This window comes from Bombus pascuorum, chromosome 6 (assembly GCF_905332965.1).
Source record: "Bombus pascuorum chromosome 6, iyBomPasc1.1, whole genome shotgun sequence".
Lineage (NCBI taxonomy): Eukaryota > Metazoa > Arthropoda > Insecta > Hymenoptera > Apidae > Bombus > Bombus pascuorum.
In genome coordinates, this window is record NC_083493.1 from 13,587,002 (window position 1) to 13,606,724 (window position 19,723).

Here is a 19,723-nt window from a genome sequence, read left to right on the forward strand (position 1 = left end):
TGAAGGTTGCACGTGAAATAGGAGATGAGAAGACGAAGAATGGTCACTGGTCGTTGAAAAAGACCATCGAGAGTAAAGACGGATCGATTTCAAGCGACTGGAAAATTTCATGATTTCAGGAATCGAAGATAGTTTGCGAAATAAGGGATGAAGATACGGAAGATGGTCGTTGTAAGAAGACTGGCGAGCATAGGGAGTGCATTTGGTTCTTGAATAATTACTTTCCTACCTAACCAAGGAAACTCGTGTGATTCTAATAATTGAAAACGATTTGCGAAACAAGAAACGAAGAAACAGACGATGGTTGGCATTGTCGTTACAAGAGTACAGTCTATAGAACATGTAGGTTGTTCTCGAACGATAACTTCTATGTCAGAAGGAAGTTTGTGCGATTTTAGCAATTGAAAGAGATTTAGGACATTCTGAAGAGATAAGGGACGATACGATAAAGGAATTAAATGGTAACAGATACGGCAAACTGATTGTAAATGCGACTAAATTGTTTCCGTTCTTGATTCCGTTGCTACTATTTGAAGTAGCAACAAGGAAATCCTCTGGTAATAGGTAAAAGCCAAAGGAAGAAGTGGTCCACTTTTAAAAGCCACGATATAACAGGAACCGAGAGAACAAGTATAAATCTAGCAAACAGTTGCACAAGCGCGCGATCGTTCGAGGGAACCAAGTAAGCCTTGATACTTCTAGTATCGACTGCAATTGCTCAGCTCCTGTGTACCGTTTTAGAGAGTGCTACTTTTGCTCCTGACACCTGCACTATTTATGTTCGCCATTCTTACCGCAGAGTAACCACACAGCTCTGTGGAAAATCAGTTCGGCCAATCTTCTACGCTCTCTCAAATACCGCTACTCTCCACGTTTGTCTAAGACGCCAATGTCGCTGGGTGCCGCGACGATCCTCTCTCTTAACAGATCTGCTATCGCGATGAACAGTCGAACTCGTCGAAATGGCACTTCGACGGCGACGTCGTTCTCTAAGATGAACAAGCTACTCGAGACGTCTCGCGCGTACCATTCGCGTCGATTCGACCGCGTTCCCGCGTCTCGCAACCGGAAACCTATTAGATACGACACTTACTTCCGGTACTCGCGTTTGGCGTTGGTCGCGCAGAGACTTTACAGGTCAGCGGAGAGAAACCATTTTCGTAGCACTGTCATAATTTACGTAAATGCATAATTCTTCTTCTTTCCACTTATGCAATAGGAACAACGGGCTGCGCTTGGCTGGCTCGTAAAGATAAAAAATTGTCACCAGCCAGCCTGAGATTGCTCGCTGGTCGTGCTAGTATTTCACTTTTACGGAGTCTCGCCGCTCGACTAACCGGCTCACTTCCGTTACTTTTACGCTCCCTCTCCCCTTCCCGGTCCTCTATCCCTCTTGTTTCCTTTTCCTCTTTCACCAGTACTCTTCACCGAACTGCTTCCTGTTTTCCGGTTAACCACCGATCGCGCTTCGAACATCTTATCCTCGACCTCTTCTTCTCGTAAATACTTTTTATACCTTTCTCTCGAAGTATGTTTTTTTTATGGACTCTTCAATCCCTAGACCCTAGACGTTTCTCAGAATATTTATGGTTATCCGACTGACGTATAAATTCGGAGCTTGGATATTTAAGATTCGTTTTGACGATGTTGTTAACCGGGATGCAAAACCGAATGGAAATATAGGGAATGTCAGGTTGGTAATGACGATACAGCAAAAAAGGCAGTATTTCTACAAGACGAAATAAATCATATTTAAAATAGATATAAGAGATCAAATAGATTTTGTTTATACGTGACATTCTTCTTCTTGACAATTGCCTTCGACTATTTATTTCATTCATCTATATTTCACCATGTATCGATTCAACAGATCTTGCTGTCAATTAGCACATGTCCCTGCTCATAGTTTCATATGAATTTTATATTCAATGCAGAATGAGAAACAACTTCAACGGTTTATAAAATAACAAAATTTTAACTAGTATAAATTTAATTTCCTGTTCCATTGTATGTTGTCCCAATGCGATAAACATCTCTTCATTCGAGACATAGTTAAGCGCACGCTAATGAAGCAAATATTTAAACCAATTCCCTAAAAAAATGTGAGCAAATTTTGCTCTATATTCTCGACTTATTTTCTCGTATGGAATCGATGTTTTCCCAGTTGTACCACCAGTTACGAAAAAAAAAACTCTGCAGAACTATTCACACATTACCCATACGAGGACTAAATTTTAACCAAAAATTTTCATCCAGTGAATAAATTAGCAAAGGATGAAAAAAAGTCGCGTGCAAAATCGACGCGACAACGACGACAACGGGAACTGTATTGGACTGCGTCGATTTCGAGATTAAGCCCAGAGCGGTGAGCTTCATCGACGTGGATAAGTGGGGGCTCGACATTGTTTCGGGTGACGCGAATTGATTGCTTTGAGTGTTGGACCGAGTGGGGCTCTGTTCCACGGCGTGGAATCCTGCTTGATACAACCGAGTTTCCCGGTTAACGGCCGAACTCTGTTTCCGCTACACGAAACTTTCACTCGAACGGTAAATAACGTCGATTCGATAAAGCTTTGTAAACCGACGCCGATCCCGTCGTCGTCGCAACCGGGTTAATTCGAGCGTTCGCTCGCGGCAAGGATATTCGTCGTTTCTTATTCGTCTCGATGCGAGAGAAATCGGCGGTAGCTCGAACAGATCCTGTGACGCGTTGCGATTGGCAGTTCCTCAAGCTCGAACATCGTTTCCAACGGAATCAGAAACTCAATTCGAGCGATTGAACGACGTTCCGGCAAGCAAATATGATGTGTACATATAGAGAGAGTGTTGTAACTATTTTTGGTTCGTGTAACAAGATTTTACAAGCAGCGAAGCTATCGACGATTAAAATATGATTGGTGTATTGGAGAAATCGAAAGACCGTGTAATAAGTTCGTTTACTTATTAACTTGAAGTGTTACGCCCCGAGCCTTACCATAGGCCGTGTTCCTAACCGTCTTCCTTGGTACTACAGTGTCGCAGATAGATCGTCTCATTTGACCGGCGAAATATACCCAAAGTGGCGATAAGCGCATAGCTGTCGTCAAGCAGCGAGTTCTAGAAACATTGATTCGCCTTCGGTCCGTTATTTTACGCAAGGAAAGTGGCATACATGATCATAGGTGCGAACGGTTGCGAGAACCGAGCGTGATGGGGGTCGTCTCCCAGAGAAGACAAAGGAAAAAGTCAAAGGACAGTCAGTGGCAAATGAGGATTCAAACCGAATGCATCGAGAGGTTCAGAGGAATAAAATCAAGGTCGCTTAGTCTAACGAATACATCGAGAAATATCACAAAGTCGGGTAGAATTATAATAACGAACTAATTGTATCATCGTTAAATCATTTGTGACATGTTCATTATAATTTTAAATATTGTTGGAAATAGAAACTTATATTAACCCTGTTAATTCAGTGTTACAATCATATGAAGTACCTCTGTTATCCTAATTGAAACGGGGGAACGACTGTTTCACGGCATCGATTAACGAATCGTAGGGAAAATTTACGCCTCTCGCTGACGCGTTTTCCTCGCGAACGCGTCTCTCTGCGAACGGTCGTAACATGAAGACTGAAAGATCGTTAGTTTTACAATTGCTCGCGACAGTATTCGAACATTTACAGATACCATTTATACGGGACGTTTGAAATTTCGTTAACGCTGTAAGAAAACCTACTATTGTGTTTACGTTGATAAAGTTTGAAATAAATCTGAAAATGTGCATAGAAGCTACGAGATACTTGGTGTAAGTTTATATATTTTGCAGAAATCACAAGAGTATCGAAAGAGTCAATTATCCATTAGATTAGTAAGAAGCTTCGATGTTCAATGGAACCATTTTCAATATTTATCGTATATAGAAGATTCAAGACAGAATCATGAAATTATAAGCAATATTTGTTCATAATATTTGGTTCTAGTTCGATCATACTTAACTAAAATAATAAGAAGTGGCGTTTTTCTAATATTCTTCAAAATGTAACATCGAAGGAACTGAATGCTTTACAAAAGATCATTGAAATGTCTAAAAATGCAGAGCAATAAATTTAGAAAAATTTCCATGATGCAGAAATTTATATAACTTCGAGGAACATAGAAAAATGGCTAATAGACGAACGATATTCCAGAAAATAGTTAAGAGAGAGTATTGTGAGGTTCAAAAATTCCCAACATTTGACGAACCACCGTCGTTTTACGAGTGTACAAATGAGAAAAAAATTAATGCATTGTGCCCCATATATTTAACTACCTCGGGTTGCATAAATTTTGCAGCTTACGCAACATTTTTTAAATCAACTTGTTTCTGCTTTTTCGGTGAAAATACATCACTGTGCGTCGTTTTTTTTTCTTCTCTTAATAATAATAGCGTCAGTTTGCTGGAACAGCGACGTATTTTGAAAAATTATCAATTTTGAGATATTTCCAAAAATAACAATTAAAAGCAAACTATTTTCTCGATAAAAGTGTCACTATTTTATATAATTCATTTACGTTATTTAACAAGAAAAATATCACAGTTCAAAAACTGTTTTACTCCTGTTTTTCAGTCGTAAACAATATACATATAAACAATAGAGAGATTTCACTAGAGAACCTCAGATTCAAAGTTTTAACGAGTACGATGAAAATAGAATTATACGTGTAGAATAAAATTCTAGTTTGAACGTTAAATACAGTATATAGTACAGATTCTTCCAAAAGTTACGTATACCAAATCGCGAAACGAACGAAACTTTTCACCAGTAAACGATCGAGTTATCGATAATTTTCTAAAAAATTCACTTCTCCTGTTATACCACTCCCCTATGAAACTCGACGACGGTATCATCGTAATTAAATAGTTTCAGTGTCCAAGTTGGGAGAATTCGAAACAGAGAAGCAATTCCCCAACCAGGGTATTTCCTCCATAGAGTTCAATCGCATTCGCGTTTGATTTATCGCACCGCAGAAAGCAGTAATACTGATCCCACATGCGATCTCAATTCCCTCGAGACCAGAATTGCTGGAAGGAGAAAAAAAGGAAGCGACAACTTCGCGGGACCATTAAAGTTCCTCCTTGATCATCGTCGTGGATGGTTGCCGCGTATACGAAAACCACTTCTACCACCATCCTTCACCCTCATAATACCATCACGAGCGATTCCGATCGACTAACCAGGCTGCAGCGAAATTGCGACTTCAAAAATAACGGAACTCCCCGGCTATCGTCGTTATCGAATTCCAGTTTACCAGCACGTAAATCGGGTTACTTTATTTCCTGTTTCTTGCACCAGCCAACCCCTCAGCCCGTCATGTCGAAGCGGCATTCTAAGGTCTTGAGCGTATCGCGTCGCGTCGATGCAATTAAACTTGATGCCAGGAAATAGTGTTTCCCGAACGTTTCCTCGTTCGCGCTCCATGTTTCAGATTTATCCGCCGTCGACTCACTTATTCTCGCGATAATGGAAATCTTTCCATTCGGCGAAAAAAAAGATATTTACGGAGAAATGATTTTAGTAAATAGGTACCTTTAATAGGTAATACCTTTGTAACGAGGTAATAGTTGTAATAGTTGAGTTGTAACGTGGTTTGTGCTAAATGTGATGTTTAAAAGACGCATTAGGTTGTCCGAAAAGTTTCTTTCGTTTCATAAGGTGATAATAGATGAACAATAATTTCTGTTTTATATTATTTTATTGAATTAGGTATGATGTATTTCGTTCTATTTCTATTATTATATTTATATTGCATAATTCAATAAACTAATATAAAACAAAAAAAAATTGTGCGTTTATTATTTCCTGATAAAGCTAAAGAAACTTTTCGGACAACCTAATACTTCAACGACATAGTTAAGTTAGCCCGGCGCTAATCATTTGGGATAGTTCACGGCAAATATTTGAACTGTGTACGGCTAGTGGCAAACCGAATGAGGATAGAGACTCGGAGGATGGAAAATTAAGTAGCTTTCGAAGGGGTGATTATTCAAAATGAACGTGTTTAGCGTTGACAAGCGTAACAGCCGAGTAAATTCTGTTTCTACTTTGACTCGTCACCACCAATATTTTATTAGATTGTTTGATGGAACGTTCTCTTGTTTAATAGAAATTTCTAACGTGCTCCAGACTGTAGTTAACGATAGCGACTCGTGGAAAACTAGCGACGAGCCAGCGAACGGTTTCAACGAAGAATCGGAAAGAAAAGACAGCCTAAGGCAACGCGACGACGAGACAGTCTGAGGGCGGACGATGACGATGACGCTGTGAAACGAGACGCCAAGAACACGACGAACTGCGAGAATTACAGCAATCGCGACGCTTTTATGATTCTTGTGCATGCAAACGACGCTGATTGGGGTGTTACCTAGCACGCAAACTACTCGAATTTCTTTAAAGGGGACATTAGCATTCCGAACTTTGTTGATTGAAACGAACGAAAGTCAAGAAGACAATCAACCTGCGACAGAATTAATAAGGCGTTCTGATTTTATCTTCGCAGACGATAGGAAAAGTTTCACCGAAACTTTTTTGAATCTCGATCGGATTTTCGAGGAGAAATTTCTAATAGAAAAATGTGCTTGTAACTTTCAATGTTACAAAATTAACTTGCCAGTGTAGAAAGTTTTATTGGAATTCATTGAATCTTCCCACATTGACATTTAAACAGAGAACCAACTCGTTCTCACGATAAAGGGTTAAAATTGCAGAATTCGAATCTTTATGCTTTTCAGACAAATTCGAAAACAGCGAAATGATGACTTAAACTGTTGCTGATTTCGCATGCACTATATCGTATTTCACTTCGAGAAACATCCCCGGCATCGATATCAAAAAATGATTGAAATACTTCCCTTTAGCCATCGAGTAACTTCAAGGTCGAAAAATCAGTAAAAACGAGCTTGTCGTATCTGCTAGAACCGTTCGCGGAGAGACGCGATCGCGAGAGGAAGAAATTCTCGCTACGATTCGTATAATCGATGCCGCGAATTAGTCGTTCCCCGTTTCGGTTATGATAACAGAGGTAGTTCAATGAAATTAACACTGAATTAACAGGATTAATATAGCTTGTATATTTAACAATGGTGAATATAATGAGAAACGTCACAAATTATTCAACAGTAAATACAGTTAATGTTTACAGAAATTCGACCCGGCTTTGTGATATCTCTCGATATATTCGTTAGACTTTGCGACTTTAATTTTATTCGTCAGACCTCTCGATGTATGCTGTTAGAATCTTCAAATGAGGCTGATTGCCCTTCGATCATTTCTTTGTCTTCTCTGGGAGACGACCCCCACTACGCTCGTGTAACATCAACCACATCTCAGTCCGCATCGGGGAACAGGCCGCGCTTCGGAACCGATGGGCTGATGACGGAAATAAAGATGTGGCGGCACTCGGCGACAATGTATGTCGTCGAAGCGAAATGCCTAATGAACCCTCGATATCCCAACGGTCCTTTCGCCGATTGTTCGGGAACGCCTAACAAACGCGTGGATAGTGGGGATATTGAGGGATGACAAAGATAAGGAATCGGATTCCGCCGAAAGTCAAGCAGTTGTAAGAGCATCAGTCTGGAAAAGTCGCGTCTGGAGTTCAGAAGTGAATTGTAGTTAGTGTAAGCCAAGTGCCAAGGAATAAATTCTTTCTTTTTATTTCTTTATTTTTATCTTTTATTTTTCGTCTTCGATATCTCTTTTTTATTTTACGTGACACGCTCGTCGATACATTGTATATTTTCCGTCGGGCAGATAGGACGATCTATCTGTGACGCTGTAGAACCGCGAGCGACGGTTAGAAATATAGCCTATAGTAAGCCTCGTGGCGTAACAGTATCTTCTCCGTATTTTAACTATCTTCAGCTACAAATAACCGTAATAATTCCTTAAAAAAATAATACGTAAACCTTCGGACGGTGACGATTCGCAGATTAGCAATCCAATCTCTATGTCGTAGCACCACTTGCAAGAAATTCCAAGATACAGGAAAATTGTATATACAAGAGATACGGCGGATACCTTGTGAATCAAGGTCCTTTCCCAAGATCGTGCTTTCGCTAGAAACGCAACGGGGGCTCGCTGCTTATTGTGTGTAGCCTGAAAGTGCTCACGCTGATGCGGCGCATTCTGTCGTTTTCTTTATCACACCGCGTACGTGCCAAGCACCGCGATTACCGTATTACAGAATACCAGCTTCGCGTTCCCTTTTACTCGGCAAATAGCTGCGAGCCGCTCCCAGCGCGATGAAACATTGATGAGGCACCGAGACCTGTCCCTTCTGTCGCGAGATTCCACAATCCCTTAGTGGCAAGAGACATTGCATTCAACAGAGAATTCAAGATTTAGATTTAAATATCAACTGGAATTGCAAAACTTATTAAAACGATGAGACCCAGAGGTACTTTTTCCTTTTGTGATCATTAAAAATAGAGTAAACGCAGGGTTTGTGTGAATTAGAAAGTGTTGAGGTTATTAGATGTGTGAATAAAGGAACGCGTGGATAAATTGTATATATTTTAAATACTGAAGTGTAAATACAAGTCGGAATATAATTGAGCTGATACAAATCCGCACGCTAGCAGTGTTATCCTATGACTGAAAGCCCTGAAGCCATCGTCGCCTGTCCACTGTTTATGGTCTGCCTTCGTCCTAGTCTTTTGTCGATGGCTTCAGTGCTCGAGAAAACTAAAAAGACCAGACGTAGAGTTTTCTTAGAAATGGTGACCACTTCAATAGAAAGGATTTTTGAATCGAGGTCAGTAATTTTCCCAAGAATTTGTCAAGCTTGATTACGAACGATTTTTGAACGATTTACATTTGAAAATAGATTTTAGATAGTACAGCTTGTACTTATATTCACAGCTCAAAGGCTATAATTTTCTGTATAGAAAGTTTTATGTAGAAGACTGGAGCTACCCATGATCTTTTACGCTTAGGATTTTCTTTTCTTAGGACTTTCTTCTGTATCTGGTGAGCAGAATTTCGCAAGTGGTTTTTCGGTTTTCCTGCTGTCTTTCATTCAGTTCATGTGGAACCCATTTTCCCACCTTCTGGATCTTTCCCATGGCTTTCAAACGTATGGAGACGGCTTCTCGTGTCACGTTTAATTGATCAGCGAGTTGTTGTTGCGTTTAAGCGTCATCCTCATCCAACAATGCTTGCAATTCGCTGTCTTGAAAATTTTTCGGTGGTCTTCCACGTCCTTCGTTCCTCACGTCAAAATTGCCACTTCTGAATTTTTTAAACCACTCAAAGCACTGTGATTTACCAAGAGCATGCTCACCGTAAGCTTCGACAAGCATTCGATGCGATTCTGCAGCAGTTTTCTTCAAATGGTAACAGAAAATCAATGCTGCCTGCAAATCGTAGTTTCCAGGCACAAAATTCGACATGTTCAACGCTATTACAAACTATGCTGTTGTATGAAACTTGTATTGTTGTAAGTCGAAAATGTTTGTTAGATGTCAACAAAGACTTTTGGCATCAATGATGCAGTTTAGTGATAACTACATTATCAGCTAGGGTCATCTATAGGCAAATTCCGGTTTCATACTTACAGACCTGATACTTGTGGAAGGGAAGGAAGCTTGTTCGATGTTAATATTTTCAGTTGTAATTATGATAATTCAATAGCGCGTGTATATTATTTTATTTGTCGAAGACATTTAGTCCTTTATTTTATTAACTCTTACCTGATATCGACTCGCTGACCTAAACAATCCTATAATCGGCTTGTTCGGAGCATTTTTATTGTTGGGCCAAAAATACAAGATATTTTATCATTCTTCCGTTGGTACGTTAAAAACTAATGGTGTCTCGTAATATACAAAAAGTTCGAAGAAGTTTCTCATTGCATGGAAGACGAAGAACAGAAGTAGTAAATTCGTATATTAATTCTGGTCGTCCGAACTGCAGTCTGCTGGCTTAGAACTTCTATGGAATAAGCTATTGTATAAAGTTTTCACGTTACACGAATCTCTGCTTGCATATTCGTATTCCTCCTTATTTAGTTGGATCTCCATTCTTCTGTTATCGATCGTTAAGAAGCCAGTCTCTATATCGAACTTCAGATTCGCACGATAATTGGCGAAGTTTGACATCTGTCTTTTTGCTAGAAGAAATATCCGAAATTTGTTTTACCCGAAGGAAAATTATCTCGATTATAACGGAAATTTGTGTACCTTAAACACGACCAGAAATCTTCGGCCATCTTTCGATTGGACGTTAATAAGAATGATTATCTACGGATCAGAGGCGGTGAAACGCGTTCAATTAACGAAAACGACATCCGGAATAGAGTGACGGTGGCATAAAATCGCCGACGAGATAATCGCGTTTCCATCGAGATCTCGTTGGTTGACCGACGGCTTTAGCGACAAAAATAACATCGTTATCGACGCGAGAATTAATCGTGCTCGAAGTGGATCGCTGATGAGCTCGAGCTCGCCCCGACAGGATATTAAACGTTCCCCGAGCTATGCCCTCAGCGTTTCATTATCCTCCATCCACTGTAAAATCATACGCAGAATCGTCGCCGAAAACCCATTGAAATCCGCGTTTCCAACGGTGAATCTTGTTTCTTGTCGTTGGCCAATAATTGAAAACGGAGCCAGATTCGGACGAAACCGGCTCTAAAATTGTTGTTTTCGTTCGTTGCGTAGAAACTCTGGCCCGTTACTATCGCTCGATCTCAACGATTCAGCATGGGATTACTGGATCGAAAGTTTGCCAGTTTCGCGAACGTTATATACGTGGATGGGAAGAAATTTGGACACGAATTTGGATCTTGCATTTCTTACGTAAAACCTGCAGATTTTCTACGAATCTTCGCGAACAAGACTCAACTGCTATCGTCTTCGGAGAACGTTCGTAGACTGATACGCGTAAAGCATAAAGAATAGTCGGCATTGTCCAATTGTTTCTCGTTGCGTTCCTTTTCTAAGAAGTCGAAAGATAAATAAATGCGAAAGATAATAATTAATTTTGAGATGTGTACTTAAAGACTTGGCGTAGCGTACCAATCGGTGTCTTAGATAAAACTTAGGTTGATAACGTAACGCGAATCGATTCCATCGAGTTGCCAACGTACGGTCCACTGATCGGAGAGGCTAGTGATTTAGTAACTGGTCCAGGTACTCCTAGCGAGCTACCTTTAAGCCACACGATAACCAAGCTGTAGGATCAGCGAGGATTTCTCGGAGGCAAACGGTTCGTCAACACCGTTGTAGTTTCACGGTGACCTGATCTTGCCCACGCCGTAAATTTTTCGTTGTTCCCGCTAGCTGGGTTTATTCGACGTGATAACAAGGAACAAGTAGAAAAAAAGAACGAACTGTCTCGTTAGCGATCTCAGTATCTCTAGAACGTGTGATTAACCTTGTCATTCTTCCACGTATATATAGTCTGTATGACACGAGACGAAAATTATATTTATGTAGATATTAGTTATTTAAACATTTGGAACTTTAATATTCAATCTATATGTACTGTTGGCTATTTCATATTTTTATCAGGAACAAATTATTTCAACAAATTTGAAAAAAGCCGGCATGCACAATGACATAAAACGTATATTTTAATATCGGAGTTTTCAACATTATTTTATTCAGAGTTAAAAATTTTTTAATGTAAACAAACGTTTTGCTATTGGTGCCATTACAAAGAGAATTTTTGCCTTACAGCTATCCCATCGGTTTTTCGCTTTATTTGTACTGACATTTTAAGGGTTTACTAGCTTTTTTAATTATATTTTTACAGTTTTCTATCAAACAAATAAAACGTACTGGTTTCTTGTTGTCCTGCTCGTATAAGTGACACGTATAACTAAAATATATACGTAACTATTTAACTCGAAGAAATACGAATATGGAGAATAAGAGAAGAGAACAATAGAGGTAAATGGTATTGTAGTACGCGAGCATCGTAAGACTTGCACCATGTATATTTCTTGCAGTCACCTGAGTTAACGCTCAATTACGATAACTCCCAATTACCCTAGTATTGGTAGCTCAAACAACACATAAGCAGCATACATTTACCAGGAGTCGGAGATTTACCAGGAGAACTGAAAAGCCGACAAGTGCACATGGGTATTGCGAAAGTCTGCGTTTGGATAAACTGCTCTGTCTACAGTGTCTGCGAAAACGAACACAAAGCTGCTTTCCTCCAATTTCAAAACTACACGTTTAGTCGTGCTGCTTCGTAATTAAAGAAGCTATTTACTTCATCGTTTTATCGAAATTGTTTCCAAGTAAATATCCTATAAACGAGACACCAAAATATTCCAACATTTTGCATAGACGATATTTACGAACGTATTGCGCGTATCGTACGGAACTTTTCGAGATTCCATCGACGCTGTAATGAAAGACGATCGTCGTGTTTACATACTGAGAAAATTTTAAAGGGATCTAAAAAATACAGAGGATAAGAGATATTTATTGGATAGAAATATTTGGATAGTCAATTATCCACGCGAGTGAAATTTCTGAGTATATTATATGTTGCGAATTATCAACCAAAGAGCAACCGGTCAGGTCAAACCGATCGATCGATATCGCGTACGTCGAATGACTTGACGCTCTAGGTGGAGGAGGTTTAATAAATTGAGTTGAGTTCAGTGTAATTGAGCACTTTATTTGCACTTGTTGTATAAAAGTAACGTTTGATTTTACGAACACGGCGGTGGTAAGATCTTGTCGAGAGTGAAGTATTCACGGTACGATATTCTGATGACGATTTAAGTATTTCATCCGCACGCTACGATGTCTGTTAATGAACTGACCTATGTTACTGATTCTCTCCACCAACCGTTGGGTCTCGTCCGTCTATCGTGCCTTCCCAGCCGAGATTTTTCCCTGACCTTTGAGTCATTACAGCTCGGGGAGGACAGGTAATTCGGAATTTCTCAAAGAAGGGAATGGCCATGCCCGAGCCATAAACGGACGGCCACTCAAAATTCCGAACAAGATATTTATAAGAAATTACTGTTAACATTCGAGTACATTTTTAAGTAAATGTATCGTCTTTCCAACATGTTTCTCCCAGTTTTCGAAATAATTCTACGAGCATAGAGTCCCATTAGGATAGGACGACGAGTTATTGCTCCTAATAAACTTCCTTGGTAATCAAGTGTTCGCGGTTTTCAAAGTGGCCACCAGACACCGGGGTCGTCGAATTCGCGATAAACCTCGTTGGATCGTGTATCATTTCCGCGAAGCAGGAGCTCCACTGTGACTGGAGAATTCTACTGCAAGGAATGTTTCATATCATTAATTGTTCCGTTTCTGTACTCCAACTCCTGTCAGCGAATAGGATACCAGATTCTGGAATATGGAACCGAACAATTCAAGAAATCTAAGTTTGAGGAATATATTATGTATCATGTGCATAGTAGCAGAGCGAAAACTGTTAATGAACCGTATGATGTACAGTAGTTTCTGCCCGTCAAATTAGAACCACAAGTAAGGAGCTCACTTTCCTAATTACAATACCACGTTATAATTAACACAAGGTAGCTACTGTTAATGAAATGGCTGGTCTACGTTCTAACTGTCGAACTAGAGTTACATTTAAAAATGTAATTTTTGTAATTGTGAATACTACGTTATAAATAGCGAATGATCCTTGACAGTTAAAGTTAGACTGTTCGAAATAATTGGAGAACCGCTAACAGGAACACCGATATTACACCAACCGAACAAATAACAATGGTTCGATAGGCCAGATGTTACATCGACGTGTTATTTACACGATGTCGTGATAGAAATTGATTTATGATACAATAATGAAAAAAACGTGTATAGAAATCAAGACAACGCAGAGAACAATTCCATAATTGTTTTAGTTTCTTACATCAAATACGTAGACGATGGCGTGTCCATAGAAACTATTTTATCAAAACAAGTCTATTATCGTCCTATCGACCTATCGATCAGGTAATTTGCTCACCTTGAATGCCTCTGAAAATATCCAGAGCCTGCTCGAATTACTTAGATACTCATCTCTCATATTCATATTTGCAGACAAAAATTTGAAATCTATGACATCGGGCACGTAAGATGACATTGTACATTTTTTATTAGCTTTCTGATAATTTCAGATTATTTATCTTATCTTGCATGAAAGCAAACGCTATCTAACACTTACGAACTGTACGGTGGAAGTGTAATTGCTAATTTATCAAAGGTGTTTCGCACGACGCATAATGCAATAGGAGAAAAATAACAAGAGCAACGTCGCGATCTCTTGTGCCGATCTTTCGTTCTTGGCTGACGCGTTTAATTTTAGCGATAAAACACGCAAAAAGGGACGACCGAGATGAGCAGAAGAGTTTACGCCCGCGCGGAACGCATTAGTGCAAATTGCCCTCGCTCACCGGCATATTTAATTTCAGTCACCGCCTCTGGTCGTCTAAATGAAACGTGCGATAACATCTTTGTCGGAATTACGCGACGATCGCGGAAGGTATGCACGCCTCTCTTTCTCTCAACGAAAATTACATTTCATTCGTATTCTATTCGTCTAGTTTACATCTCTACATCAGTTTAAAAAGAATGCCACAGACGAACGCGCGTCCACCATACGGTTCTACCATGCAGTTTATACGGTGGCCATTTGCCTTTGTGATGAGAGGAAACATACCCTTTGAGGCAGCACGATCGAATCTAAAATCGAGTTAATTCGGGCAAACTCGACCCGGTCCAGTCCGTCCGCGCGTGTTCGCATTCTTCGTGACACGGCCCGCCCGAAAATTGAATAAACATTCGAACTGGCTGCCGCGACAAATTTCACAGCCTGGCCCACCGAGAATTTCGGATTACGTGACCGGGATACCTGTGTTCGTCTCTGGATTCTCCTTCGAAGACGATCAGACGAGGTGCCGCGAGCGTTTCCGCGCAGTCGATCGAAAATTCGCCTCTACAAGTTCGTGAAAAAGCTTCGTGCCTTCGAGGATAAAGGTGTACCGTTGGAGATCGCGAGAAAAACGGTACGCCTTGTATCAGTTTCTCGAAATCAATTTCCATCATCATTGGTAGTTGAACGTAAGTGAAAATTGAAGCTTGTAGAATATTTTGCTCGTATTTTTGGAAGAATATGAGGCAGCAATCGAGCTTAACTTTTTCCAAGTTGGAAGTAAGTCATAACTGCTACCTTCTACAAGGAAACAATTCTTTTTTTCAGATCCACAATTGACGTTTTATCCTGCTGAACGAGGCTCTAGACAGCTATTAATTACCGCGATCATCGAAAGTTGTAAATTTCATCTGAATATATGCACAGATGCTAGAAAAAATTAAATTTATAAAAATAACTATTGAGATATGTATAATTTTGTGTCCTAGACTAGATTGGCAGCGTAGTAGTATGATTCGTATGTTTCGTTGACAGTCTGGTATAGAAGATGAGACAAAGAGAGTGCTGAGACGCGTGCAAATGTATATCGACGAAGATCCTGGAAATCGTTTATTAAATAAATCTAAAACTATTCTAATACGAATTCTAAGTGTATACTTAGTGTTCCTTTACTTTTATTTCGGCAATTAAGATCCACAATTCTCAACAATAACTTCTAAAAATAACGATGATTTCGACAGTGTCGCAAAAATTTACAGACGGGTTTACCTGAGATTTGTTCGAGAATCGAGAGCAAGGATTTTGCGAACGAGCATCGTCTGGACGTGGATGCGACCACGAGAGAATACCAACCGCCGGAATATTCATACATTCGCCGGAAATTGCGGATAACTCGGCTTCGTTTAAGCGACGGAAAACTGCATAGCTCCGGATGGTATGTTCGCGTGTAGCGTGTTGAAATTAATATTCCAAGTACAGGATCCCGCTAAGCCTGCTTCAATGGAGGGGAGGGGACGGCAAGAAGATCGACGGTGGCTCAGTTTCGCTAAGAGACCGCGTGAACGCGGAGCATCGTGGATCCAGAGCTTTAGAAGAACGCCGGGGTTGCGATGGCGTTTACCTCGGGTAAACAGCCCCGTTGCTGTTTAATCATTCCAGGCCTCGCAGCCCTGACAATTGCCGCGCACAATGCAACAGCGACCCGTTAACGTTTAAACGAAAGGCGACCGGACTATTCCTTCGGCACTTTGTTCAAGGAAAATATATGTTCGTTGTCTTGTCTGGAAGCGAATTGCAAGAGAGTTTAAGGAGGAGGTTGAAAAACGATTTTCTGAGAAAACTGCTTCCTGGATTTCGTTGATAGAACTCTGCAACAGTTAGAAATCTCGGGAAAACGTTTGTCCTAAGTCGACTCTACACGTTGCGAGGTTAACAGTGGAAATTTTTCTTTCTTCTTCGAAAGTTGATACACAGCGAAGTAGAAAATTGTTTACGAAAGATTTTCGTAAATTGATAGAAGGATATCCAATTAACGCAAATACTTATACCTAAGTAGGTAAACGTATAAATAATGGTAAACATATTAGCGTACATACTAAATAGTAATCTATGTCATTGGTATATGTATTTCACCGATTAATTAAAATTTATACCGCTTTCGTAATAAACTGGTAAATAGTGGTTTTAATTACTAATTCGTCATAAATTTGAACACCAGTCAAATTCAAATACCGCTATTACATGTTAACCAAAATGACCGCATATTTATGAGTGATTACGTCTACGTATACGTAACGTGCAGGACCAAGTTAATTTCACGTATAATAGAAAGAAGGACGGTTTGAGCGCACAGTAGAAACGGTCAACACGCTGTCAGACACAGGACAGACGCGGTCGACTCGGAACGCGTTATATTCTTCCGTTACGAAATTTCAATTGTAATACTCGGTATATGTATGTATGCAAGCAAGTAACGACAGGAGCAACGTATTACAACAAAGCACGAGTACTATACCAAGAGTAGAGTACACGAACAGAAATGCTAATGTAAGCATCGCTTGTAACAGAATCTATAATATATACTTAGCTGAATGAGCATGAAGGATATGAAATATGTAGAGCGACGAGTGATACCCAACAACATGAAAGCAGGAAGCTTTTGTAAACGCTATTTTTCGGTGCAGGTAATATATACTACACCGAAAGAAAATTAAACAAACAAGCAAATTCTCGACCAGAGTGTCCAGATACTTATACAGACAGTAGTGTATATCGTACGAAGAGAAAATGTAGAAAGATTACAAAGAGAAAATGGCTAAAAATTGAAAAAAAAAATGAGGAAGTTCAAGTGAAAGAAAAAAGAAATAGTGGGAAAAACGAAATGGGAATCGATGGAAGTCTGTAGGCCGGAGGAGAATCTGGATTATGCAAATCAACGTCCGCGATAAGCTGGGAAGAGACGAGTTAGCGACGAAAGTAATTTTGTCGAAAGGGAAAGGAAATATGGGTCGCTTAGGGGATTTAATGAGATCCCGACGAGTCCACTTGATCTGTGCTATTAACACAGCTCTGTTAAAAATGCCAACACTGTAACACGATATCTCGCTCGAGTTATAATACAACTGGGAGAGATAAACGTTCTCCGCTGCCAGAGGAATCGCGAATCCCTGTTTATCTCTTTGTTAGCAAGACTGAAACTTGAAATGCAACTACTACCAAAAGGTGTTTAATTGTATATCCGAATATATTATATATTTACTTGGTAGATTAATTTTCAAATTGTGTATCTCGTTTTTCGTTATTATACCGAAAAGAATTTTGAACGATCAATAACGATCAAATTACCAAACTAAGTGCCACCATCCGTCCAAAAGCGTATGATAAATAATTTCCTCGCGTTTTCCTTTCCAGCCTTCCATTATCGCCGTATCTCCCGCTTCCGCAACTTCTCTCTCGGCGAACTTAATAACCCTCTGTTCTTTAATAAGAGGCTGAGAAATAAATTATGTTCTCGGGACCGGCCTGGGTGTTCCCGTTCTTCCACAAACTTTTCAAAGTTGCGGATGCACGTCTGTCATTATCCAAACGTTGGCGAACAAACTCGAAGATGATTAAACTCGTACTATCAAAAGAAATTCGCCGTTCCTTCTTATCTGCTACAATGACGTTATTGGGTGCTATAAATCGCAAAGCGATGAATCGAACAGAATCCTGGTTACAAAATATAAAACATAGTTAGATACATATGTACAATAGGTACTCGTATCTCGTTTGATCCTCATAATTACACCTTTTTAAAATCGTCGATGCATCGATTAATCAAAAATACAACCAGCAGCAGAACCAAGCAACATTATCAAACAAACTGCAGTCAACGAACTGCTACTCAACCAAACACGTTTACCTGTGAAACGGTCAGATTTTTAACAGATCTCAAATTTCTATATCTCAGATTCATCAATTGTTACGCCACGAGGTTTACTATAGGCCGTATGCCTAACCATCGCTCGCGGTACTACAGTGTCGTTGACAAATCGTCTTATCTGCCCGACGGAAAATATACAATGTGCATAGTCATCACCAAGCAGCGAGTTCCAGAAACGTCGATTTCGGTCCGTTATTTTATCCACAGAAAGAAGGTGGCATACGTGATCATAGGTGAGCGTAGTGGCGGTCGTCTCCCAGAGAAGACAACAAAAATGATCGAAGGGCAATCAGTCTCATTTGAAGATTCTAACAGCATACATCGAGAGGTCTGACGAATAAAATTAAAGTCGCAAAGTCTACCGAATATATAGAGAGATATCACAAAATCGGGTCGAGTTTCTGTAACACATTAACTGTATTCATCGCTAAATAATTTGTGACGTTTTTACTATTATATTCATTATTGTTAAATATACAAGCTATATTAACCTGTTAATACAGTGCTAAATTCATTGAAATACCTCTGTTATCTTAACCGAAACAGGGGAATGACTAATTCACGGCGTCGATTATACGAATCGTAGCAAGAATTTACGCCTCTCGCTGACGCGTTTTCCCGCGATCGCGTCTTTCCACGAACAGTCGTGTAACATCAACAAATCGTCAAAATTGTCAAACAGGGTTTTGCAAGAGACAAGCTTAACTTCGAAACTCACATTGTACGAACGTGTAAATAAAGGAAAGTGCTAAGCAACGCGAAACATCTACTGTTGAGTGAAAGTGTGGCAGTAGTAAAGCATCGATAGAGCACGACGCGACGCGATTTTCAGTGATATAAAATCAGTTTCGTGATCCTGCGTGCATCAGACGTGATTCTCGAAATTGACATTGATTAGAAGAGTCAACGATGATTGCTATTATAATGTAGCTCGCGGGATACAGCAATATAAACAGTCAGTTCCAGTAGCAGTCGCTGGTTAAACAAGACGGCAGATGGAGAGAGGTTACGACAGGAAACGAAGAATCGGGAGAACGGAAGGTGCATGGAGAAGCAAGGACGACAGGATGGAATACGTAATCATTCCCTTCAGAACATACTTGTCTACCGTCGAGCGATTTTCTTCCTTCGCAAATCCGTGACCGGTTTCTGCGCGTGATCAACGACGTGAGGAGGATATCAAACACGGAGCGTCTTATTCTCCTTCGAAACCACGTAAACAATGTCGAAAGTGTCGATAGATTGCATCCGACGTTACAAACGCCTACAAAGGTTTAAACGAACAAGATCTTTAAGAAGCAAACTACCCTTGTCTTCTCTATATTCATGATTTTCCAAGTAAAATGTTACGAGGTTGTCTGAGATGGTTGAAGGTTGAGAGAAGGGAACGATCAGAGCGAACTAGCGCGTATTCATCGTCACGTGCT

At 40.0% G+C, this 19,723-nt stretch overlaps 2 long non-coding RNA genes across 2 annotated transcripts in view; both read left to right on the top strand.

Annotated features, from left to right (window-relative positions):
- The window catches only part of LOC132907724 (uncharacterized), a 214,436-nt gene that overhangs the window by 50,903 nt on the left and 143,810 nt on the right, over positions 1 to 19,723 (top strand). The gene's annotated exons all lie outside the window — the stretch shown is intronic.
- Positions 15,636 to 19,723, top strand: part of LOC132907725 (uncharacterized) — a 35,773-nt gene continuing 31,685 nt past the window's right edge. The window contains exon 1 of the long non-coding RNA XR_009658254.1: positions 15,636 to 15,806. This is a non-coding gene — a long non-coding RNA (uncharacterized LOC132907725). The remainder of the gene's footprint in view (positions 15,807 to 19,723) is intronic.